The sequence below is a fragment of the Triturus cristatus genome, chromosome 2_1 (assembly GCF_964204655.1).
Source record: "Triturus cristatus chromosome 2_1, aTriCri1.1, whole genome shotgun sequence".
In the NCBI taxonomy this organism is placed as follows: domain Eukaryota; kingdom Metazoa; phylum Chordata; class Amphibia; order Caudata; family Salamandridae; genus Triturus; species Triturus cristatus.
In genome coordinates this window covers 797,924,643-797,951,070 of record NC_140581.1, presented here as the reverse complement: position 1 = coordinate 797,951,070, position 26,428 = coordinate 797,924,643, and positions in this window count along the sequence as shown.

Here is a 26,428-nt window from a genome sequence, read left to right as displayed (position 1 = left end):
GACCCATGAATCGAAACCCAGAAAGGGGCCCCTCCCTCCTCTCCCAGGAAATTAAGGAGGCTGGGACCAGTATAAAAATAGAGACATTGCAATGAGCAATAGAGAAAAGCAAACATGGACATTGAAGGACTATACTATAACCATGGATGTTGAATCGTAAATGTGGAATTTTGAAATGTGAAGATTTAATGTAAAATTAAAAAATAAACTGTGACCTTTTCAGGCACCAAAGAAGTTGTCAGGTGGTGATTCAAGGGAAAGCGCGCAGTTGGTAACAAACAAGGTGGGAACGGGGAGGGAGTACTCGCCGCCTGGAAGGGGTTTGAGAATGAGAGATCTGGCTGTACTTGATTTGAAGAGAAAGAGGTAGATTGCCTGGTGTACGACCCACCATACAGCTATGTCCATATGGTATGAGAGAAAATCTCAAGAATCTCTGGGTGGAATTACTGCTTTGTGTAGTTTGCACAAAGCGGTTTATCTTCCCTGTGACTGCATTTCTCTTTGTGCCTGAGACCCTGGTAATGTGATTATTAGGCTATCAACAGAAGAGAACACGTTGCCTTAGTTCTGACAAGCTATGCCAGAAGAGAACTTCAAAAACATGTCATGGAACCATTTTTGTCGTATCATAAAGTGAAATTTCTTTCAACTTCGGATGGGCTGTTTTTCATCATTTGATTTTTTTCCTTGATAGGCATGTCAATCTGACACTAAAATGTGTCACCTATGTGGCTTGCTCCAGGAATCTTTATCACACCTGCTCTGCATTTGCCCTGTTCTTTTTGAGGAACGCAGAAGATTCCTCATGTGTCAGCTGATTAAAGAAGGTCTACGAACAATTCTAGCGACCGTCACTTATCTTCTAAACAATGCTCAGCCGCAGGCGATTTCCAAACTTATAACATTTTTGGATGCAGCAGGCAAATTGATAAGGAAGAAGAACACTGTTTTAAATGCTTCAGCACTTTATGGCGAGCCCCCGGAGACATAGTCATGCAGCCATGAAGTCTGTTGTAGATAACTTGATTCATTCAGACCTTAGGCTTTTATCCTTGCACAGTTAACATAAAAAATTACAGAGACAATAGACATAACTGGCTGAGCCACATGTTCGTATTGCTGCAGATTTTATTCTCAATCTATAAACGCTGCGCTTAAATTATATGGCCACATCATGGTAAGTGAACTGCGTAGTCATGCTATGTCCACCATAAGAGGCACTGTATTCTATTGTCAAGGATAAAAACTACCTATTTTATATGTAACTGAAAAGGTATATTTTAGATACCACATGTCTTTTATCAAAAGGTGTTTTAAACCATTTCTTCCTCCTTAATTGTTTAAAACATTATGACTGAGAAGTTGCTACTTGCCTATCACCTTTTAACAAAATACTTTTAATTGCTTTTTATGGCACTTGGCACTTTAATGGACTAGTTTGTCTAAAAAAAGTATCTGATCCCTCTCTAATTGTAATTTCACGCCTGCAGAGACTCTGCAGTCTGGACGCGAACTCTTCACATAAAATGATAGGACAGGCCCACCTTTTAATGTACGGAAAATCCGCCACGCCAAGTATAAACTCATAATTTATAATTACCCAAAAAATAGTAAACGTACATAAAAGTGCAAGTTTACCTTCGTGAATCATGACCACCTCCTGAGATTCTGCCACAACCACCAGGCAAAAGTGCCCCTCATCTCTCCATAGCCCCTCTCTCACATACATTTAATTTGTTTTAAAGCACTGGTAAAGGCTGCATTTTATAATAAGAATGTATATCTTCCCAAGCAAACACTTTTCAGCAACATTAGGAAGAGATATTGAAAGACTGGAGGAAAAAACAGAACACCCTAACCTATTTTATGCAGTTTGCATGCAGCTCTTTGATGACAGTTTGTAACAGTCACTGTTCTATATTAGGGTTGTATCTTATGAACTGCGGTAACAAAAGGATCACTGTGACAAAAGCAGAAGTCCACTCAGCTATCCACATAAAATACAGATCCGTGATCTGCACGGTACGGGTTCTTTGCTGGAGGCGTATTAACCCTCTGCGCTACTTTATGGCGAGTCAAAACTGCCCTTAGAATAAACTCTGATCTCTCTCTCTCAAGCAGGAACATTATCTTGACATTTCTAATGCTGCCCGAAAACTGGTCGCTCAAGGAACTCTGCTGAAGGTGTTACTAAATCATAAGTTATCACTAATCACAGCTCCCGACTGAGGTCAGCGCCCAGTGCAGTCACACCAGACGCACTACCCTAAAGCAGGCCATACCCTGATTTGTATGTAAGAGATCATCACGCACATCACAGAATCCCTTTGCCCCTGCACATGTTGCCTGTAGGAAGCAAACTTTGCAATATAGGCAAGTTGAAAACATACACCAAGTACAAGGCATTAAACGTTTTAGGACCCTCTGGGGACACAGTTGGTGGTGTTAAGGAGGACAATGCGAACCTTCAATGGGACAACTCTTTACAAGATATAGACAAAGAATACATTCCCACCTCCTACCACAAACCTCGGCCTCCAAAGCCTTTAGAAGGGTTTTCTGGTACATTTCCTGCCAAAAGAAAGGGGGTATGCAGCGCCTAGATCTGCACCAGGAAACCTTTTTAATCAACTTTTGGGACTAAAGGCCTCTCATTCTCAAAGGGATCATTAGTCCTACGGGCTAAGGAAAGCCACCCTCAGGCTCTCAGAAAAGCGTGGGCGAGACGGCTGCTCAGGAACTGTGCACAGGGCATATAGCTGTGCCAGACCACACTACGTGTGTAACCCTGCACAGTGGTCTTGGTACTCAGCTGCAACTCTCCTTGTGTGCATGTGGTATGTGTACAGTGTAACCTATCCAGTGGAGCCCCGTGCAACTGTCGATCAACCCACTGGAGAGGATTGGGTTGCGGTGGGGGACATGGCAACAGAATCAGAATCTCATCTAAAAAATGTTGTCTGACAGAAACATCTTATCCTTATATTGTTTACATAGATATCACCTTACTTGAGTCAATAATATCAAATCAATACTCAATGAGACAATATTTTCAGAATCAATATTCAGGACAAAACTGTTTTTCGCATACTGTATTTTTAGCGACATGCTGACATACAGCCACTGGGGAACAGTCTCTCTTTAACTATAATGAAAAGACATCCTCATCAGCAGCAGCTTTTGAGTTACAGCATTGTTAATGTATCATTCTGGATGATCAGATGAAGTGTATGTTGAGGGGATGTTGGGTGAAAAGTGTGTGCTATACACAATTGGACTTTCACTCACCTTATGTGTTCTTCCACAATTTGAAATTGCAACTATGCCTGTGCTTCCTTCTGTTGTAATACCTCTGTGAACTTTTTCTGTCCATCTAATTTTTATCATTAACATGTTCTCATGTATTTAAGAATTAGATGCAGCTTCAACTTACCAAGGGGCATATTTACAAGGGCTTTATCTCTACTTTTTTGGCTTAAAAAGCCAAAAAAGCGGAGATAAAACTATCGCCCTATTTACAAGAGGCTGCAAACATGTATAATCGCATGTTAGCACCCTTTTTCCCAGCGGCTCCCTTTGCATCTCTAATGAGATGCAAAGTGGGCGCCACTGGGCGTACCCTGGATGGACTACCTTGCAAATATCACTGATGTTCACATCGCGATATTTACAAGGCAGCCTACAGGATTTTAGCAGACGTTAGATATTGGCGAAAACGGCTGTTTTCGCCAAAATCAAACGTCTGCTAAAATCCTAACTTACCTATGTTTGACATAGGGGGTGGATTATGCTGATACGACCACAGGGTCGTATCAGCAAAGTTATCGCCGTTTTGCAGGGAACATCACTGGAAAACCAGCGATGTTCCCTGCACAACGGCGATAATCTCGTTATCTCTGGAATTTGTATCGCCCTGGAGAAACGCATTGTTAATAACGCCCTACCAGGGTGATAAATTCCAGAGATAGCCTGCGATAAGAAATTTATCACTAAGCACGGCCAGCGATAATTATCGCTGGCTGTTGATAATATGCCCCCAAGTGGGGAAATATATGTGAAAAGCAGAGCCAAATTGAGAAGGAAAGTTGCAAATTTGCTCCATTTGAGCTACTTAGACATGTGAAGCAAATTTCCAACTAATTTGGAACTCATCTAGAATTCCTGGAGTATTTGCAGAAACCTGCAACGTTGGCCGCTTCTCAGATTTACTCGCATGCATAAACATTTGTGCATTCAGAAATGTAGCCAGTACATACTTCTTAATAGATAATTATATGTATAGGATCATTTGTGCTTGATATTTTTACTCCACGAGGAAACATTTTTATCTGAAGAGAAACTCCATCCCTTCCAGTTTGTGTGGTGTTCTCAACCCTTTCACACTCTGAACGCAAATTTACATCTGCCCTTGACAGATGTAACATCTGTGCATTTGTTAGGAAACATCCTCCAGAAGGTTTGCGAATGCAGACGGTCTTGCAGGTGTCCCAACTACCAACACCCACTGCCATCTCCACAAGCAGGCTCATTACTCTCTACATGGGTAACATTAAAGGGGCTAGTCGCAGAAGCATTTTAGTGCACAAAAAAATGTACGCCTGTAGTACTCTTTCGCGAACTCTTACTTGCCTTTTTTAATTATCCTCAAAACGCTAAAATGGGAATAAAATGGGAATATTCAGGGAACAATCATCTACAATTAGAACAAATAGTAAAGATTGTACACTCTATGCACTTTTACTAGTAGTGAGTTGGATATTTTGGGGCTTATTCATGAATGCATGTCAGAGTACATTAAGAATAATACAGGAATATGTTTTACATTCTGCAAAATACCTTTGTGAATATACCCCTCTGTGCGAACAAATACAGATATGAATGCAAAGTCACATTTAGTGAATCACTTAGTGCAATTTGCAGACATAAGTTACACTTTTTTGCAAATCTATATGTCACTGAGATGCGCAAGTAGCTGTGTGAATCAAGGCAATTGTCTTGCACCATCTAGTTATCTGAATATCAAAGTATATTTACTTTGCTCTTAGCATCAGCAAAATGTTTGCCCTTACAGACAATAAAAGTTGCAGCCGTGAACCGTTCCTAGGGACGGAAATCTGAGACAAGCTTCACTGATGTCTGCTGTGTAAACTTGCGTCAGCTTGTCAGAATCTGAAAACATGTAAAGGGTTTTATTGATCAAAGAGATGCGTTGCATTTGGTTTGATGTACAAATCACTAACAGCTGGTATTCTATAAAGGTATTGACTAAGAGCAGAAAGTGCACCATAAATGAGTCTGTAGTTCATCACAAAGAAACAGTACAGACAGTGACTTTAGTTACTGGTTAACTGCGGTGTATTAAATAAGAGAGTAGTATGAACTTTTCTAATTTAAGCATTTTTCCAATTCACGCACGACTTACAAATATTAGGTTTTCCAGGAAACGTTAGTAGCAAATACTTAATAGGAGAGTGGATGTTGTGCAGATGTTCTCCCTTGTGTAAATCTATACAATAAATGTTGGATCAAAAGTAGCATATGCAAGAAATAAGGAAACTGCCAAGTTGCGTTTTTTTGTATAAAAATTTCCGAGGTTCCTTCTATTTTGCATGGACCAAAATGTCATCTTACAAAGCACAGGCATTCATGAATTCGGGCCTCGGGGGCTGAGAGCCCCGCTAATGGAACCCTCTATCAATTTATAATTGCAATTGGAATCTCGTCTTGGAATGCACTTAGAAAGCTCCGGCGTTTCCATCTGTGTGGAGTTGACCTCAGACGGGAAGGTCCTGGTCTGACTGAGCGCGTGCTCACTCGTGGGAGACAGACAGGGTTTACATAAGGGCAAAGGCCTGCTCCCAGCTCCAAAGCAGGCACAGGCCTTACACAGCCGGGGGCAGGGAGGAAGTCCAGCGCCGGTTATAGGATTTACAAGGTATGCAGCACACAATAAAGGATTTCAATAGGTGCGTCCTCCGAGTGTGACGAATACCTCACACCGCATTACAGGGTCTGCGGAAGCCACTCTCCAGCAACGGTGGGGTGCACTTAAAAGAGAAAGAGCCCCTTTGCACTGCCATAAACCGAGGCCGCCGTTTGACAAGCATTCAAGAAATGTCCCCCCAAAAAAGGATACTTGTATGTAGGAATAATTTTAGAATGTTTCTTGCAATAAATAGATATGTCAGTAGGGTTCACAAATTGGTGTTGGATCAAAAATATGAATCTGAGCTTGCAATGTGGTTAGGGTTCTGTTGCATCAATTGCACTTCCCACGGTTTGTGAATAGGTTTGGTGGCTGTCACCAAATAATCTTTAAAAAATGTGGAGTCAATGTGCGAGGAGTAAAGCATCCCCCGCCCCATAGAGGAACAGGACACACGTCTGAGGGATGGAAAGAAATCTGCTTTCAAAAGAAAATTTAGTTGCTGCATTCAGAAATAGTCTTGCTGTTCACAACCAATGGTCTCTGAGCGGATAGACACATTGGGGTCCTTCCTGTACGGCTACCCAATCAAAGAATGACCCTATGGGTCACAGCTCCAGCTCTTTGATTCAGAAGGGCTTGTAACAGGGGCTCACTGGCCACAGAGGCAGTTTGCACCAGGAGGATATTGCAAGCATGGGTACCTTCACAGGACATGGCTGAAGATCAAAATGTCATGGCTGAAAATGATTCCCTATGCATGGAGATGCATGCTGATGCTTGGACAGTCATAGTGTTTGACTGGGCCCTGTCACCAGTGTCTACTGACCACTGCCTTACACCGTGCTCAGTGAGTACAGTTTGTAACCAAAGACCATGCAGCATATTCAGAACTCAAAAAACATGGCCAGAGGCTGGGCCCTGCATTCATTGCAGGTATGGATACTGGTTTTCTTGTCGCGGGACCACTGTCTGAAGGAGATAGGTGCAGGTCACTCCTGGCAAGCACTGTGTACATGCACTTAGGCAAAGATTGTGGCCAATGTGCATGTCATGTGCCCCACAGGTACTCTGGCAGTGTCTTTTCCAAATAATTTTGCTGAAGTTATACTGTGGATCTATTGTAATGGGTTACAGCCATTATAGGAAACTTTATGGATACACGCTTTATTCACTACATTTTAAAATTAGTTTTAAGTAGATTTTTTTAAAGAGAAACATGGCTGTCTATTATTTTGTGTAGGATTACATGTCTCTTTGCAACTACTTTACAGGGCCCATGTTTGAGGACTCTTGTACTTGCCAGGAAAGATAAAGAACTGCTTACTACCTTTGACCTCCTCTCACATGTCTCCCCAGGTCTAACTCTGGTGCTGCAGTCTCTCAAGGTCCCCAATTCTTGTGCCTTCCACTTCCTCAGTTATTTAATTTTATGTCCACACCTTTCTCAGTTCTCAACCAGTCTCTCCCATTGTCTCTGCCTCCACTTTGATGTTAACCTTTTCGTTTGCCCTTTACTCTTATGCTTTTTCTACCACCTACTCCTCTCTTTCCCACTTTGTTTTTCACACCCATTTAGTCTTCTTCTGCCTTCATTTTTTGTCTTATTGTCTCTCGGCCTCTCCCTCCTCGTTCTCTCTTACTCACTCTCTTTCTTTCTTTCACTGTCTCTGCCTCTCTCTTTCTTTCCCTCTCCCTTTATCTATCCCTACTCCGGTGCCTTGTTTCCTCCCGTCTCTGTCTGCCATCTGTCTCTCCTTGTGTTGGAGCCTCGTTATCTCTTTGTTTCCCACTTCAGGTACAATAACCACTGTCGCTATCCTTGTCTCCCCACAGTGATGTCAACTTTTCTCTGTGGTCCATCCTGGTGCCCACCCTCTTTCTGCCCATCATTTAAGAGGCTTGATCTCTGTTCCATGGTTTAGTGTCTCCCACTTCCTTTGTTATTCTCTCCACTCTCACTCTCCATCTACTCTTTGTACCTTCTCCTTTCGCCTCCCTCTGTACAACTCCCTCCGATAGTCTTGCTAATTATCTGCTTCCTACTCTGGTATTGCTCTCTCTGTCCTGTACTCTGGTGCTTATCTTCCCTTCACCCAGTAAGGAGCTTAATCTGCCCCAGTCATAGATGTTTCTTTCATATAATTTCAATGATTTATTACAATTAGATACTTTTTAGATCTTACCTTAGTTATTTTGCATCGTTTTCTATATATAGACAAATGTTAATTCCCAAGCAGCCATGAATTCCCTTTCAATTATCTGTTCCAGAAGCTAGTCAGGTTCCATTAGGGGACTATTAATGTTCTTTTAATGTTTCAGGGCTGAATGATGCAGGAAGGATGTCTTCACCAACTGCAAGACTTCTGCAGCAAGACTGTTAATGCATTCTTTGAACAATACCTCAGGGTGTGACTCAGCAGGTGGGTTTCTGCTATGGCGTCCCTGCAACCTTCGACCTGGAAACAGGTTCACTGTTGTGAAAGAAACCAGCAAGGTCTGGCATCCATCTATCCGCCTACCTGCCTGCCTGCCTGCCTGCCTGTCTGTCTATCTGTCTATTTATCCGAATCCTAACACATACTTGTGGCAGCAGAGCTATGCTATGTGGTGACAACATAATTCGAGCTCCTACACCTCTATCTCTTTGCCAGAACATTTAGTTAGTTTCAGATTTTGTTTCTGTTGATGGAAGTCCTGGAGAAAAATACAAGCTGTAGATCTAATGGAGAACACAAAAGTCCTTGGATTGAAGGACTAAAAACGACCCCCCCAAACAGCTGATTAAATGCTAGATACTGCGCTCACACACAACACTGACACTTCAAAAACAGTAATGTATTCCCGTTGTCATCAGATTCCTACAGAGAAATATACTGAATGTCCAACAACAAATCAACCTCTATAAAACTTAGAGATAGCACTGCCCTCCAATACTAACAAGCCAATGGAGATAGTTTCTCTTCTATAGACAAAAAGAATGAGGCAAGTAAATAATATGAGAAATAAATGGTAACATATTTAACTCCCAGCCTGCTGCCGTTTCACATAATGGGAGCACTGGGAGAGCTAAGTTAAGACACAGTTTCTGCCACAGTCTTGGGCTGACTGGTGCCTCAATAGGTAAAGAGCTGGAGCAGTGCTATTTTACTACTTTACACAGTGGCAAATTGTTGCTTGTCAAGGGAACTTTCTAGGCATGTTCTGTAAAGACTTGAAACGATTCTCCATGGAAAAAATGCATCCATACAGCAAAGATGATTACGAAGCACCTAACTACAAGTCTGACAACGAGTCTAGTGGCAATTCTTCCAACAACTCAGACTATAGTGGTGAAGACACTATGCAACAACGCAAACAAAGAGGCTCTAATAGACGCCAACAAAGACGCAGACCGAATATTTGGCGTAATCCCCCTTTTGGGGAACATCCACTCCCTCTTTTTCATCCTTTTGCTCAAAACTACCAAGGTTGGATCAATCCCTACCAAACAGTACCACCACAATTAGGACCCTTTATGGGACCCTTCACTCAGCAACCTTCATTTTTAGGGAGAGGCCGAACCAACCAGAGAGGAAGAAGGAGAGGCGTCACTTGGACAGACCAAGAGAGGCAAATAATAACCAGGAGCATGTCCAACATGACCAAAGAAAAACCAAGCACGAGCAGGACTCACTGATATTCAATCTCTCTGACATCCTTTCGGAAGAACAAAAATCAGTACTTAACAAAGGCCTAGGCTTCGTACCTACTCCACCTCTAGACATCTACAAATTACTAAGTGAAGTTGCTCAATTCTGTAGAACCCTTAAACTGAAGGCCTTCTTCCAAAACAAGGAAGATAATTCGAACACAGGAGATACCTTTTTGAAACCCAAATCGACGTTCTGTCCTGCAAACCACCAAATCCCGGTAGAGATTCAAGCCTTCGAACAAGCCATTATGAAGGAAATTAATGAGCTTGGGGAGTCAGTTAAAAAACCGTACATGAACACTACAACTTTGGAAAAGAGAGCCCTAGAAGAACTCAAATCACATCCTAATATCATCATCAAACCTGCTGATAAAGGTGGAGACATAGTTATTTTAAACAAGGAGAGCTATAATGCACAATGCCTTGAGTTGCTGTCTGACAACAAGTTCTACAAAGCAATAATCATTGATCCGACACGAAGATTACAAAGAACTGTCAACCTTATGGTTGAAGAAGCTGAGACCAACGGTTGGATCTCCAAGAATGAAGCTTCCTTTCTACGTACCCCTCTCCCACGAACACCGTACTTTTACTCTCTTCCCAAAGCAAGGCAACCTCCACCAGGACGTCCCATAGTCTCTGGGATCGGTTCAGTCCTTGAACCTCTTTCTCAATTTGCTGATCAATTTCTAAGACCTATGGTACAACGTACAACTACGTACCTCAAAGACACTCGAGATCTCCTCAATCTCCTGAAAGACCAAAGCTTTCCCAGTGAGACGATGCTCCTCGTAGGACTCGATATTGAGAGTTTATACACGAGCCTACCACAACAAGCCACTCTGAACACCCTCGAAAATCTACTCTTTGAACATGATTGGCCATACCATACACCAAGGCATTTTGTTCTGGAATGTTGCAGAATGGCTCTAACTGAAAACCTTTTTTGAATATGAAGGTACCCTCTACCAACAATGCCACGGTACTTCCATGGGAAGTACCTTCGCTCCCAGTGTGGCGGGTCTATATGTGAGCAATTTCGAGAGTACCTTCATACAAAATGACAAGAACCCATTCCTCTCTAAAATTCTTTTTTGGAAAAGATATATAGATGATGTCATCATGTTCTGGGATGGCACAGCAGAAAACCTACAAGAATTCCATGATTGGATTAATACCCAAGGCCCCTGTCTCAAGTTTACCTACACCGCGGATAAGGAACAGCTTGATTTTTTGGACATTACTATCTATGTAGTGAGTGATGTCCTCAAGACAAAAACTTACTTCAAACCGACAGCCAAAAACAGCTTACTGTCATTCAACAGTTTCCAGCCGCGCCCCCTGCGAGAAAATTTGCCATACAGTCAGTTCCTCCGTCTAAAAAGGAACTGTAGTGAACTCAGTGAGTACAAGACGCAAGCACAAGATCTTTGCTCCAAACTCTGCATACGAGACTACCCAGAGAAAATAATTAAGAAATGCCAGAAGAGGTCGGAGGAGCCTAGCGCGCAACCAAGAGGGCCGCGTAGGCTCCCGAGGACCTCCGCAACCTCCTACGTCTATCCTGAATTTATCTTGCCTCGGTTGAGGGGACTGTGTTGGTGAGCCTGAGCTGAGGTGATACCCGTTTCCCGTTCTCAAATCGGACCTCGGGTACCGGAGTGAGCACCGATTGAAGTCTGCGGCCTTCTTCTCGCCGGACCCAGGATTTGCGCTGGGGGGTGACCCAGTGGCAAAGTGAACAACAACGGCGGGCTGGGCCTGGCGAGTCGCGTGCCCCGCACTTTCGCTTTCACTTTCGCACCGTCTCTGCAAGTGAGATCGCGGAGCTCTTTGTGTTGGTGTGGCCTCGCTGGGGGACCCTGCCTGCCTGCCGGCTGTGACCCACCCCGCCGATCTGGGGTGGCCCCCCCGGAGCACGTGGCCCTGATTGCCTGCCCTCTACGGCGTAGCTGGTGCGATTGTGAGACCTGCGGCGATGGCCACGAAACAAGATGGAGATCGGTCAAAGACCAAGTCGACCCGGCGTGGCACCGTCCATCAGGCCAACAGCATGGACCGCTATACCCTCCAGAGGGGATCTCCCGGCGAATCGCACAAGTCCCCTGAGGGCCCTTCGGATGCCCCGGACTTGCCCACGGATCTGACTCTGCACGACGTCATGGGCGCCATTACCGAGATGAAGGCCTCGGTGGGCCAGCGGTTCGACACCCTGGCACAGAAGATCGACGCGGTCCTTGTGGATGTTGGCCTGGTGAGGGCCGATCTTTCCAAGACCAACGACCGGGTTGATTCTTTGGCCCAAACCACATCTGGCCTTACGACTGAGGTGGCGGCACTACAACTGGAGGTGCGCCGGCTTAGTCAGGCGAGTGCACTTATGGATCGGCGCCTTGAGGATTCCGAGAGTCGGGCCCGGAGGAATAACGTCCGCATCATCGGAGTACCCGAGGGACGGGAGGAAGCGGCGGCGGATCTATTTGTGGAGGACCTGATCGCTACTCATCTCCAGCCTCGGGGACTGAGTAATTTTTTTGCCGTGGAGAGGGCCCACAGAGTTCCCGGGGGAAGGCCGAAGGTCGGAGCCCCTCCACGACCTCTCATTGCCCGGATCTTTAACTTTCGGGACAGAGACGCGATCCTGCAAGCATCCAGACTACATGGGCCGGTTAAGCTGGAAAATATGGAGGTGAACTTTTACCCTGATTTCACCCAAGCGGTCCAGAAGCAGAGACTGAGCTTCCTGGGTGTCAAACGCCGACTTCGGGACCTGAACTTAAAATATGCCATGCTCTTCCCGGCCAAGCTGCGAGTGGAGGTGGATGGTCGCACGCACTTTTTTGATCGTCCCGAAGCGGCCGGGGACTGGCTGGACACTCTGTCTGGGGATCGTGATCGGGATGGCAGGGGGGGGGGCGGCGGGAGGAGACGGCTCACTGGACCGGGACTGAGGGGTCAACATTGTGCCTCACTCTGGACGAATACGATGCTACCTTCGATCAAGCGTCTGTCTTTGTACATTCCCATCCCATGGAGGTTGTGTGGGGTCTAGAAGGGGTACTCTTTCCTCCTCTAGGGGGGCTAGCTAGTTTTATTCTATAGGGGCGACAGGCACACTGCAAGTTGGGGGGGCTGTCCGGGCTCATGCAGGGGTGCAGGGAGGGGGGAGTTTTGTTGGAGCGGGTGGGTTGGGGTGGGGTGTTGTTTGTTTACACCACAAGGCAAACGTATCATTGTGTTATCTCTATAGTGCTCTCTGGGGGACGAGTGATGACTTCTGTTTATGATGGGGGGTAGGGGACTGAGTTTGTTGTCCTGGAATGTTAATGGACTGGGGGACAGGATAAAACGGGGTGTGGTCCTGCAGTTCTTGAAGCGCATTTCGCCCGATATAGTTTTTCTGCAGGAGACGCACCTCATTGGCAACTCCTTTTGCGCTATGAATCGACGGGGCTACCGCCTTGTGGCCCATTCGGGCTTCACGTCTGGTTCAAGGGGTGCGGGCATTATGGTTAAAAACTCGCTCCCGTTGGAGATTGATGAGGTGCTCCATGACGATAGGGGACGTTACACGGTTTTGGTGGGCAGAATGGAGGGCAGAGTGGTCGTTTTTGTGTCAGTATATGTCCCGCCGGGGCTGCAGACGACCACCTTTGCGGACCTGGGGCGCCTCCTCCTTGGCCTTCCGGAGGGGATTCTAGTGGTGGGGGGGGGATTTTAATGCTGTAGTTTCCGGAACTGTGGATCGTCACCCCCCTAGGGATCTCCCCCGGGCCCAAGCGTGGTTATCTGGCCTCTTGGATACCCTGGGGCTGGTGGATTGTTGGCGTTTAAAACATCCCACGCAGCTACAGTACACCTTCCACTCAGGGGCTCATGGTAGTCTCTCACGGCTAGATTATGTCCTGGTCCCAGCGGCTTATGTGGGGAGGATGGGAGAGGTGCGCCATTTGGCACGGGGTATTTCGGACCACTCCCCGCTTTTGTTGCATTTTGATATTTTGCCAAGGGGTGAGGGTAGGGTGGTCCCGATCAATCCCTGGTACCTGCGTGACCCCACCATTCGCGCAGAACTGATTAAATCCCTTAAGCGCTATTTTGACGAGAATGTGGGGTCTGTGTCATCGGCGGCCTCACTGTGGGAGGCGTTCAAGACAGTACTCCGAGGAGAGGCCCTGTCCCTTATTTCCCACTCCCGGAGGCGCGAGCGGGAGGAGGTGACCCGTATTGAAGCCGAGATAACCGAGTTGGAGGGTGATCTAGAATGTGGGGTGACGGATGACAAACTACATGTTCTCCAACTCAAGCAAGCGGCCTATAAGGCCCTCGTCACGGAGGCGGCCAGGGGCCTCAGTAGAGAGCAACAGGGGAGACTGTATGATGTGGGTGATAAGGCTGGTAAATTGATTGCGTGGCTGGACAAAAAAGAGAGAGCGAGTCGAGTTGTCCCGTTGATTGAGAAAACGAATGGTGTGTGTGTCACTGAACCGGAAGAAATTGTCTCCTGCTTCGCGGACTATTTCCGTGGGGTGTATTCCCCGGTGTCTTCCCGCTCTGAAGAGGATTCCCATGCCCTGCTCAGAGATATCGCGCTGCCTTCCCTTTCGGAGGAGGACAGAGTGTCGTTGGACGCCGCTCCAACCTCCGAAGAAATTGCCCTCGCCATACGTTCGGTCGCTTCCGGCAAGGCCATGGGTCCTAATGGTCTTCCCATCGAGTTGTATAAACTGCGACCAGATACGCTGGCGCCGCATCTCCGTGCTATGTTCCTTGCGGCCCACTCGGTGGGTTCCCTCCCGCTAGACCAGCGTCTGGCTACCATCGTGGTTATCCATAAGGAGGGGAGGCCACGGGACCGGGTCACATCCTATCGGCCCATTTCGTTATTGAATGCGGAGCCCAAAATTCTCGCCAAGGTGTTGGCCAATCGGCTGGTCGGCGTAGTGTGTGACTTGGTCCACCAGGACCAGTCCGGCTTTATTCCCCATCGCAACACAGCGCTTAACCTGCGGCGTTTGCATGGGGTGCTCGCACGTGTCCCGTTCATACGGGAGCCGGCCATCTTGGCGTCCTTGGACGCCACTATGGCGTTCGACACACTTGAATGGCCATATATTTGGACGACGCTTGCGAAATTTGGGTTTGGCCCAGGGTTCATCAGCTGGGTTAAATTGTTGTACTCTGGCCCACTGGCACAGGTGGTTGTGAACGGTAGAGTGTCGGCTCCGTTTGAGTTGGGCAGGGGCACGTGGCAGGGCTGCCCGTTATCGCCGCTCCTTTTTGCGCTTGCCTTGGAGCCCTTGGCGGAGTGGCTGCGGTGGCATCCTTCTATCCGTGGTCTCCGCTGGACCCCCGAGTATGAGGACCGCGTATCTCTGTACGCTGATGACATTCTCCTGTACCTGGCTTCCCCACGTAAATCACTGATAGTACTGGTTGATGTTTTGCATTCATTTGGTCGTAACTCCGGCCTTGTCATCAACTGGGCTAAATCGTGCGTGTATGTCCTCTCTGGGGAGGCTCCTATCCTTCCGCGGGGCTGTCCTATCCAGATCGCCCGCAGGGATTTAGGTACCTGGGTGTCTTCATTACCCTGGACGCGGAGGCCCGGTATGATCGGAACTTGCTTCCCCCCCTCCAGCGCCTGAAGGAGGATGTCGCGCGTTGGCGGCGTTTGCCGCTCTCGCCGCTCGGCCGGGCGGCATTGTTTAAGATGATGTCGCTGCCGCGTTTCCTGTACGCTCTGCAGAATACAATGGACCTCGTCCCGGCGCGCTACTTCCGCGAGGTGGAGAGTTTGCAACGCCGCCTGTTCTGGGACGGGAGACCGCGTATCGCCCTTGCGAAGCTGACGCTCCCGTGGTATGACGGGGGGATCGCCCTCCCGGATATCAAACGGTATTATTGGGCCTCCCAGCTGGCTGCGATTAATCACGGCCTATACGGGCCCGCTCTAAACCCGGCCTTTGAAATGGATAAGATGCTACTGCCGGGTGGTGACTATAATCGAGCGCTCTACTCCAGCTCGCTCGACGCACGTCTGACGGGCCCCACGCGTGTCATGGTACGAGTGTGGCACGCGGCTAATGTAGCGATGGGGTGGAAGGATCGTTTGACCCGGGCGTCACCACTATACGCATCTGAGCAGTTGGGCTCCCTGTGGACCTCGAAGGGCTTCGAGCAGTGGGACATGATAGGTATCAGCAGGGTGGGGGATCTCTGGACGAGGGGGGGATTCAAAACGTTCGAGACGCTGCAGACGGAATTCCAGTTGCAGGACAGGGAGTACTTTCGGTATATGCAGATCCGTCATGCACTATGCTCCGCCTTCCCGGATGTCGCCTCCATCCCGGAGTACTCCCCTCTGGAGGATAGAGTGCTGGATGGACATGTACCGGAAAGCACGATCTCACTAATCTATAAAAAACTGATTAATGACCGCTCGGGATTGCTTATTAGCCTTCGTGAGGCTTGGGTTGCCGATGGATTGGAGCTGGACGACGAGGACTGGGTCTCTGCGGTGGCCTCCCCAAAAGAGGTGGCCATACCGGCCCGCCTTCGTTTCGTCCAGCTCAAGATACTCCACAGGGTCTACATAACGGGGCCAAGGCTATTGCGTATGGGCTATGCTGTGGACGGGTTGTGTAAGCGTGGGTGTGGTTCTTTGGGGACTTTTCTTCATATTTTGTGGGAATGCCCGGAGGTGGAGCGATTCTGGCGTGGTGTGCATGAGGTTCTGCGGGTGGTTACGCGTGTGTCGCTACTGCCCGAAGCGAGGAGATGCCTGTTGAATGTGTGGGAACCAACCGACTACTCGGCGCCACAGACGTGGTGGGTGACTCTGGGATACATGGTGGCCAAGCGCGACATTGCTCAACTGTGGGGTTCCCAGCGGTCCCCGACTGTTTCGGCTTGGAAGGAAAATATGGACTGGTGCATGTTTCGGGAAAAGGTGGTGTATGTAGCGAGAGGTAAGCCTGGAACATGGGTGAAAGTATGGGGCCCCTGGAACGCCTACCGCGGGGGAATCTGTGCCCCGCCGTTACTGCCCGATCCATCGCCTGCCCCGTCCCCTTAGCCGGTTTATCTCCCTGGTACCGGGCACTGAGTCCACCCAGTCCCTGTTCTGACCTTCTCCCCCCCCTTGTTACTCCTATGGATTGGTAGGGTCCCCCTTCTAGGGGAGCACGTGCTGCTGTTTTCGATTGTGGATTGCCTTGTGGTTTGTTTTTTGTTGTTATTTATGTTAAAAAGAAACCGTTATGTGGGGTCCGGATGGTGTGGCCATCAACGCTGCTAACTCCTGTACATTTCCCTTTGCCGCGGCATGCGTTCTACTGTCTGTATCATATGCTCCTCTTGTTTGCTAGCGGCCGGCCTGAAGGTTGTAGGCCCATCTTTGTATATTCTTTGACTCTTGTAATAAACGGTTTAAAAAAAAAAAAAAAAAAAAAAAAAGTAATGCCAGAAGAGAGCAAGAAACCAGCCAAGGGAGAGTCTCTTAGAAACCACACCAAAAGATACTACAGTTGACAAACTGACATGTGTCACCACATACAGCATTGTCACCAACTCAGTCAAAAAGATTATAAACAAAAATTGGCGCATTCTCACTTCAAGCACCCTGAATTGGCCCAAACCTATGTTCGCTAACAGACGAACAAGGAATTACAAAGACATTTTGGTACAGACACGTCCACCAGATCTTAGGCCGAGACTGACCCAGAATACCCTGTGGACCTTACCTCCAGTGACTGGTCACTTCCCGTGTGGAAATTGCTCCGTTTGCAATCTCACAGAAACTGTCAAAACCATAGAACTGTCACCACAAATGGCCTGGTCAATGAGACAACATACCAACTGCAACACGACCCACGCCATCTACATGATTACTTGCCCGTGTAATCTCAGATACATCGGGATGACCTGCCGCAAAGTCAAACAGAGAATTTGCGAGCATAGAAGTAACGTTAAGTGTAGACGAGGGGAGGAGCCTAGCGCGCAACCAAGATGGCCGCGTAGGTGCGAGGCTCCCGAGGACCTCCGCAACCTCCTACGTTTATCCTGTATTCATCCTGCCTCGGTTGAGGGGACTGTGTTGGTGAGCCTGAGCTGAGGTGGTACCCGTTTCCCGTTCTCAAATTGGACCTCGGGTGCCGGAGTGAGCACCGATTGAAGTTTGCGGCCTTCTTCTCGCCGGACCCCGGATTTGCGCTGGGGGGTGACCCAGTGGCAAAGTGAACAACAACGGCGGGCCGGGCCTGGCGAGTCGCGTACCCCGCACTTTCGCTTTCGACCCCTCTTGCCGTCTCTGCAAGTGAGATCGCGGAGCTCTTTGTGTTGGTGTGGCCTCGCTGGGAGACCCTGCCTGCCTGCCGGCTGTGACCCACCCCGCCGATCTGGGGTGGCCCCCCCGGAGCTCGTGGCCCTGATTGCCTGCCCTCTACGGCGCTGCTGGTGCGATTGTGAGACCTGTGGCGATGGCCACGAAACAAGATGGAGATCGGTCAAAGACCAAGTCGACCCGGCGTGGCGCCGTACATCAGGCCAACATCATGGACCGCTATACCCTCCAGAAGGGATCTCCCGGCGGACCGCACAAGTCCTCTGAGGGCCCTTCTGATGCCTCGGACTTGCCCACGGATCTGACTCTGCAAGACGTCATGGGCGTCATTGCCGAGATGAAGGCCTCGGTGGGCCAGCGGTTCGACACCCTGGCACATAAGATCGACGCGGTCCTCGTGGATGTTGGCCTGGTGAGGGCTGATCTCTCCAAGACCAACGACCGTGTTGATTCTTTGGCCCAAACAGCATCGGGCCTCACGACTGAGGTGGCGGCACTACAAACGGAGGTGCGCCGGCTTCGTCAGGCGAGTGCACTTATGGATCGGCGCCTTGAGGATTCCGAGAGTCGGGCCCGGAGGAATAACATCCGCATCATCGGAGTACCCGAGGGACGGGAGGAAGCGGCGGCGGATCTATTCGTAGAGGACCTGATCGCTACCCATCTCCAGCCTCGGGGACTGAGTAAATTTTTTGCCGTGGAGAGGGCCCACAGAGTTCCCGGGGGAAGGCCGAAGGTCGGAGCCCCTCCGCGACCTCTCATTGCCCGGATTTTTAACTTTCGGGACAGGGACGCGATCCTGCAAGCCTCCAGACTGCAAGGGCCGGTTAAGCTGGAAAATATGGAGGTGAACTTTTACCCTGATCTCACCCAAGCGGTCCAGAAGCAGAGACTGAGCTTCCTGAGCGTCAAACGCCGACTTCGGGACATGAACTTAAAATACGCCATGCTCTTCCCGGCCAAGCTGCGAGTGGAGGTGGATGGTCGCACGCACTTTTTTGATCGTCCCGAAGCGGCCGGGGACTGGCTGGACACTCTGTCTGGGGATCGGGATCGAGATGGCGGGGGGGGGGGGCGGCGGGAGGGGACGGCCCACTGGATCGGGACTGAGGGGTCGATATTGGGCCTCACTCTGGACGACTATGATGCCACTTTCGACCAAGCTTCTGTCTTTGTTCTTTCCCCTCCCATGGAGGTTGTGTGGGGTCTAGAAGGGGTACTCTTTCCTCCTCTAGGGGGTCTAGCTAGTTTCATTATATAGGGGCGACAGGCACACTGCAAGTTGGGGGGGCTGTCCGGGCTCATGCAGGGGTGCAGGGAGGGGGGAGTTTTGTTGGGGTGGGTGGGTTGGGGTGGGGTGCTGTTCGTTTACACCACAAGGCAAACGTATCATTGTGTTATCTCTAAAGTGCTCTCTGGGGGACGAGTGATGGCTTCTGTTTATGATGGGGGGTAGGGCACTGAGTTTGTTGTCCTGGAATGTGAATGGACTGGGGGACAGGATAAAACGAGGTGTGGTCCTGCAGTTTTTGAAGCGAATTTCGCCCGATATAGTTTTTCTGCAGGAGACGCACCTCATTGGCAACTCCTTTTGTGCTATGAATCGACGGGGCTACCGCCTTGTGGCCCATTCGGGCTTCACGTCTGGTTCAAGGGGTGTGGGCATTATGGTCAAGAACTCGCTCCCATTGGAGATTGATGAGGTGCTCCATGACGACAGGGGACGTTACACGGTTTTGGTGGGCAGAATGGAGGGCAGAGTAGTCGTTTTTGTGTCGGTATATGTCCCGCCGGGGCTGCAGACGACCACCTTTGCGGATCTGGGGCGCCTCCTCCTTGGCCTTCCGGAGGGGATTCTAGTGGTGGGGGGGGATTTTAATGCTGTGGTTTCTGGAACTGTGGATCATCACCCCCCTAGGGATTTCCCCCGGGCCCAAGCGTGGTTGTCTGGCCTCTTGGATACCTTGGGGCTGGTGGATTGTTGGCGTTTGAAACATCCCACGCAGCTACAGTACACCTTCCATTCAGGGGCTCATGGTAGTCTCTCACGGCTAGACTATGTCCTGGTTCCGGCGGCTTATGTGGGCAGGGTGGGAGAGGTGCGCCATTTGGCACGGGGTATTTCGGACCACTCCCCGCTCTTGTTGCACTTTGATATTCTTCCGAGGGGAGAGGGTAGGGTGGTCCCGATTAATCCCTGGTACCTGCGTGACCCCACCATTCGCGCAGAGCTGGTTAAATCCCTTAAGCGCTACTTTGACGAGAATGTGGGGTCTGTGTCATCGGCGGTCTCACTGTGGGAGGCGTTCAAGACGGTACTCCGGGGAGAGGCCCTGTCCCTTATTTCCCACTCCCGGAGGCGCGAGCAGGAGGAGGTGACCCGTGTTGAAGCTGAGATAACCGAGTTGGAGGGTGATCTAGAATGTGGGGTGACGGATGACAAATGACATGTTCTCCAACTCAAGCAAGCGGCCTATAAGGCCCTCGTCACGGAGGTGGCCAGGGGCCTCAGTAGAGAGCAACAGGGGAGACTGTATGATGTGGGTGATAAGGCTGGTAAATTGATTGCGTGGCTGGACAAAAAGGAGAGAGCGAGTCGAGTTGTCCCGTTGATTGAGAAACAGAATGGTGTGTGTGTCACTGAACCGGAAGAAATTGTCTCCTGCTTTGCGGACTATTTCCGTGGGGTGTACTCCCCGGTGTCCTCCCGCTCTGAAGAGGATTCCCATGCCCTGCTCAGAGATATCGCGCTGCCTTCCCTCTCGGAGGAGGACAGAGTGTCGTTGGACGCCGCTCCAACTTCCGAAGAAATTGCCCTCGCCATACGTTCGGTCGCTTCCGGCAAGGCCATGGGTCCTAATGGTTTTCCCATCGAGTTGTATAAACTGCGACCGGATACGCTGGCGCCGCATCTCCGTGCTATGTTCCTTGCGGCCCACTCGGCGGGTTCCCTCCCGCTAGACCAGCGTCTGGCTACCATCGTGGTTATCCACAAGGAGGGGAGGCCACGGGACCGGGTCACATCCTATCGGCCCATTTCGTTATTGAATGCGGAGCCCAAAATTCTCGCCAAGGTGTTGGCCAACCGGCTGGTCGGCGTAGTGTGTGACTTGGTTCACCAGGATAAGTCCGGCTTTATCCCCCATCGCAACACAGCGCTTAACCTGCGGCGTTTGCATGGGGTGCTCGCACGTGTCCCGTTCATACGGGAGCCGGCCATCTTGGCGTCCTTGGACGCCACTATGGCGTTTGACACACTTGAATGGCCATATATTTGGGCGACGCTCGCGAAATTTGGGTTTGGCCCAGGGTTTATCAGTTGGGTTAAACTGTTGTACTCTGGCCCACTGGCGCAGGTGGTTGTGAACGGTAGAGTGTCGGCTCCGTTTGAGCTGGGCAGAGGCACGCGGCAGGGCTGCCCATTATCGCCGCTCCTTTTCGCGCTCGCCTTGGAGCCCCTGGCGGAGTGGCTGCGGTGGCATCCTTCTATCCGTGGTCTCCGCTGGACCCCCGAGTATCTCTATACGCTGATGACATTCTCCTGTATCTGGCTTCCCCACGTAAATCACTGATAGTACTGGTTGATGTTTTGCATTCATTTGGTCGTAACTCCGGCCTTGTCATCAACTGGGCTAAATCGTGCGTGTATGTCCTCTCTGGGGAGGCTCCTATCCTCCCGCGGGGCTGTCCTATCCAGATCGCCCCGCAGGGATTTAGGTACCTGGGTGTCTTCATTACCCTGGACGCGGAGGCCCGGTATGCTCAGAACTTGCTTCCCCCCCTCCAGCGCCTGAAGGAGGATGTCGCGCGTTGGAGGCGCTTGCCGCTCTCGCCGCTCGGCCGGGCGGCATTGTTTAAGATGATGTCGCTGCCGCGTTTCCTGTACGCTCTGCAGAATACAATGGACCTCGTCCCGGCGCGCTACTTCCGCGAGGTGGAGAGTTTGCAACGCCGCCTGTTCTGGGAAGGGAGACCGTGTATCGCCCTGGCGAAGCTGACGCTCCCGTGGTATGACGGGGGGATTGCCCTCCCGGATATCAAACGGTATTATTGGGCCTCCCAGCTGGCTGCGATTAATCACGGCCTATACGGGCCCGCTCTAAACCCGGCCTTTGAAATGGATAAGATGTTACTGCCGGGTGGTGATTATAATCGAGCGCTTTACTCCAGCTCGCTCGACGCACGTCTGACGGGCCCCACGCGTGTCATGGTACGTGTGTGGCACGCGGCTAATGTAGCGATGGGGTGGAAGGATCGTTTGACCGGGGCGTCGCCACTATACGCATCTGAGCAGTTGGGCTCCCTGTGGACCTCGAAGGGCTTCGAGAAGTGGGACATGATAGGAATCAGCAGGGTGGGTGATCTCTGGACGAGGGGGGGATTCAAAACGTTCGAGATGCTGCAGACGGAATTCCAGTTGCAGGACAGGGAGTACTTTCGGTATATGCAGATCCGTCATGCGCTATGCTCCGTCTTCCCGGACGTTGCCTCCATCCCGGAGTATTCCCCTCTGGAGGATAGAGTGCTGGATGGACATGTGCCGGAAAGCACGATCTCATTAATCTATAAAAAACTTATCAATGACCGCTCGGGATTGCTGACTAACCTTCGTGAGGCATGGGTTGCCGATGGATTGGAGCTGGACGACGAGGACTGGGTCTCTGCGGTGGCCTCCCCGAAAGAGGTGGCCATACCGGCCCGCCTTCGCTTCGTCCAGCTCAAGATACTCCATAGGGTCTACATCACGGGGCCAAGGCTATTGCGTATGGGCTATGCTGTGGACGGGTTGTGTAAGCGTGGGTGTGGTTCTTTGGGGACCTTTCTTCATATTTTGTGGGAATGCCCAGAGGTGGAGCGATTCTGGCGTGGTGTGCATGAGGTCCTACGGGTGGTTACGCGTGTGTCGCTGCTGCCCGAAGCGAGGAGATGCCTTTTGAATGTGTGGGAACCAACCGACTACTCGGCGCCGCAGACGTGGTGGGTGACTCTGGGATGTATGGTGGCCAAACGCGACATTGTCCAACTGTGGGGTTCCCAGAGGTCCCCGACTGTTTCGGCCTGGAAGGATAACATGGACTGGTGCATGTTTCGGGAAAAGGTGGTGTATGTTGCGAGAGGTAAGCCTGGGACATGGGTGAAAGTATGGAGCCCCTGGAACGCCTACCGCGGGGGAATCTGTACCCCGCCGTTATTGCCCGATACGTCTCCTGCCCCGTCCCCTTAGCCGGTTTATCTCCCCGGTACCAGGCACTGAGTCCACCTAGTCCCTGTCCTGACCTTTTCCCCCCCTTGATACTCCTATGGACTGGTAGGGTCCCCCTTCTAGGGGAGCACATGCTGCTGCTTTCGATTGTGGGTTGCCTTGTGGATTTGTTTTTTGTTGTTACTTATATTAAAAAGAAACCGTTATGTGGGGTCCGGATGGTGTGGCTATCAACGCTGCTAACTCCTGTACATCTCCTTTTGCCGCAGCATGCGCGCTATTGTGTGTATCATATGCTCCTTTTGTTTGCTAGCGGCCGGCCTGAAGTTTGTAGGCCCATCTTTGTATATTTTTTTAATTTTGTAATAAACGGCTTCAAAAAAAAAAAAAAAGTGTAGACGAGGAACAACGAAAATGAGCAGCCATTATATCGACCACCTACACACAGTGAACGATCTTAGATGGTTAATACTTGAAACCCTTACCTCCAAAACATTCAATGCAGAAAAACTACTCTTTGAGAAGGAACAAAGATGGGTCCATCGTCTGAAGACCAACTTACAAGGATTAAACAACGACATCCCTTGGCTGAGTGTATAAATGTAAATAGATATCTGAGTAACATGACTGTGAATACACACGAACACCTCTTCCTTTTTTGTCTGAGCGAGATGCCTTACAGAATTAAGAGAACACGAACGTACATATTCTCTTCTGAACATGCTAATTATGGGCTATACGCATCTTTAGAATAATATATATGAGTATTCTATTTAATACCAACATTGCCTAACATTTACCACTGCCTGTACATCTACAGATAACCTAAATTATGGTATTAAGCCTCGCTATATGCATTTTTAATATATATATGAGCATTCTATCTCATATTCAATACCAACATTGCCTAACAATTACTGCCTGTACATCAACAGATAACCTAAACTATGGTAATGACCCTCGCTTTAAACATCACTATCTATTTCGAACACTCGCGTTTATTAGCCCAATAAAGTTTCTTGACACCATCAGAATACCAACAGTCTCTCTTCCGTGGCGCTAACACAGTACTTAAAACCCACCTCCCACGTCTTCCACGCAAACAGGAAATCAGTGTCAGCACAAGTCGTGACTGCACCGGAGCCGCGGTATGAAGAACTTCTCTTAGACTCAACAGAAGACACGTAACGTTATTTAGAATCTTGACGTTTTCTACATTCTGTGTACTTTTCTCCTCGTTTTTCTTCAAACAGTAATACCGCTGCCTGTTCCGCCCTACGGAGTTCCGAGTTGGAACCCCCAAAGGTATTTACATTGCTTATGTTTTATATCGCAGTACATGAGCAACAACTCGCCAAAATAGAGGCATGCTTCTCTCTATGCCTCGCTATCTGCTTGTTTTTTATCTTGTGATATTGTTTGCACTAACCGAGGCTTTAAAACGACTGTGATTAACATAACCTAGGGCACTTATATCCTTCTGCCCTGCATCACATAACATTCGCCAAGAGCTCTCCGCCACAGAGGCAGATCACTCCTTTTACCTCGTTATCTAACAACTATTGCTCAACAACGACCTGGGGCTAACATGATTATTACCCAGGGACATCTAATGTTATAACTAACAGCACCATAACTCACCAACAGTAAAATCTGGTTTTAACGAGTGAACACCTATGTTCCCAAACTATCTGTGCTATTCTTAACCACACCTTATTTTTAACCACACCTTATTTTTTTTTAACCACACCTAACCTGCCTTTATTTAACTCACCTGTCTACAATATAGACGGTTCGAATCTCCACTTGCTCCTGAAGATGTATACCAGTATGTATCTAAAGATTTGCCATTTATATTTGCTTATGTATTGCGTTTTCAGCTAGACTAACTAACTCTCCCTGTATTAACTAAGGACGTCTGTCTACCTTCCCTCCTCCCCCCCCTTACATAGGTACTAACCTTCAAGAAGTTCTTGTGATTAAGATTGGAACTTCCACCTGATATTGAATATTATTCAAATCCCACTTTGCTTCCACCTGAGGTCCTGAAGAAAGCCCCCCGACCCTCCTGGGCACACTAGGGGCTGAAACATGTCGACCGACCACTCAGACTAAAACTGCAGCGGATTCATTATATGTCCTTTCTGCAACTAGCTGTTTTTATCCTTATTTTCCCTGCACCTAATGGAATAAAATTATATATAGGTAGCTAGAGGAATTTTTTAACTAATCACAACACCTGAGCACTCCTCACCTTTTTTGTACTCCTCCCTTTTTTTCCCTGATCACTACTGGAACGTCCAGTGGTTCCCTCCGGGTTGGAGGAAGCATGGGAAAAACCCTATGATGATGCTGTCACGTATTTAAAAGGCGGAGAACCAAGATATACCGCCCACGAATTGTCTTACGTGAATGAGGGTTTTCTACCAAATATCGGAAACAACTATCCGAACCCTGGTGCCAGCTACAAGTGATCCATTCCCTTTGATTATTACTATATTAGCTGGAAGCTGAATGGATCACAGCTTCTTCTATTTCCCTCCCTTTGATTGATATATGGAAGGATGTCTTCACCAACTGCAAGACTTCTGCAGCAAGACTGTTGATGCATTCTTTGAACAATACTTCAGGGTGTGACTCAGCAGGTGGTTTTCTGCTATGGCGTCCCTGCAACCTTCGACCTGGAAACAGGTTCACTGTTGTGAAAGAAACCAGCAAGGTCTGGCATCCATCTATCCGCCTACCTGCCTGCCTGCCTGTCTGTCTATCTGTCTATTTATCCGAATCCTAACGCATACTTGTGGCAGCAGAGCTATGTTATGTGGTGACAACATAATTCGAGCTCCTACACCTCTATCTCTTTGCCAGAACTTTTTGTTAGTTTCAGATTTTGTTTCTGTTGATGGAAGTCCTGGAGAAAAATACAAGCTGTAGATCTAATGGAGAACACAAAAGTCCTTGGATTGAAGGACTAAAAACGACCCCCCCAAACAGCTGATTAAATGCTAGATACTGCGCTCACACACAACACTGACACTTCAAAAATAGTAATGTATTCCCGTTGTCATCAGATTCCTACAGAGAAATACACTGAATGTCCAACAACAAATCAACCTCTATAAAACTTAGAGATAGCACTGCCCTCCAATACTAACAAGCCAATGGAGATAGTTTCTCCTCTATAGACAAAAAGAATGAGGCAAGTAAATAATATGAGAAATAAATGGTAACATATTTAACTCCCAGCCTGCTGCCGTT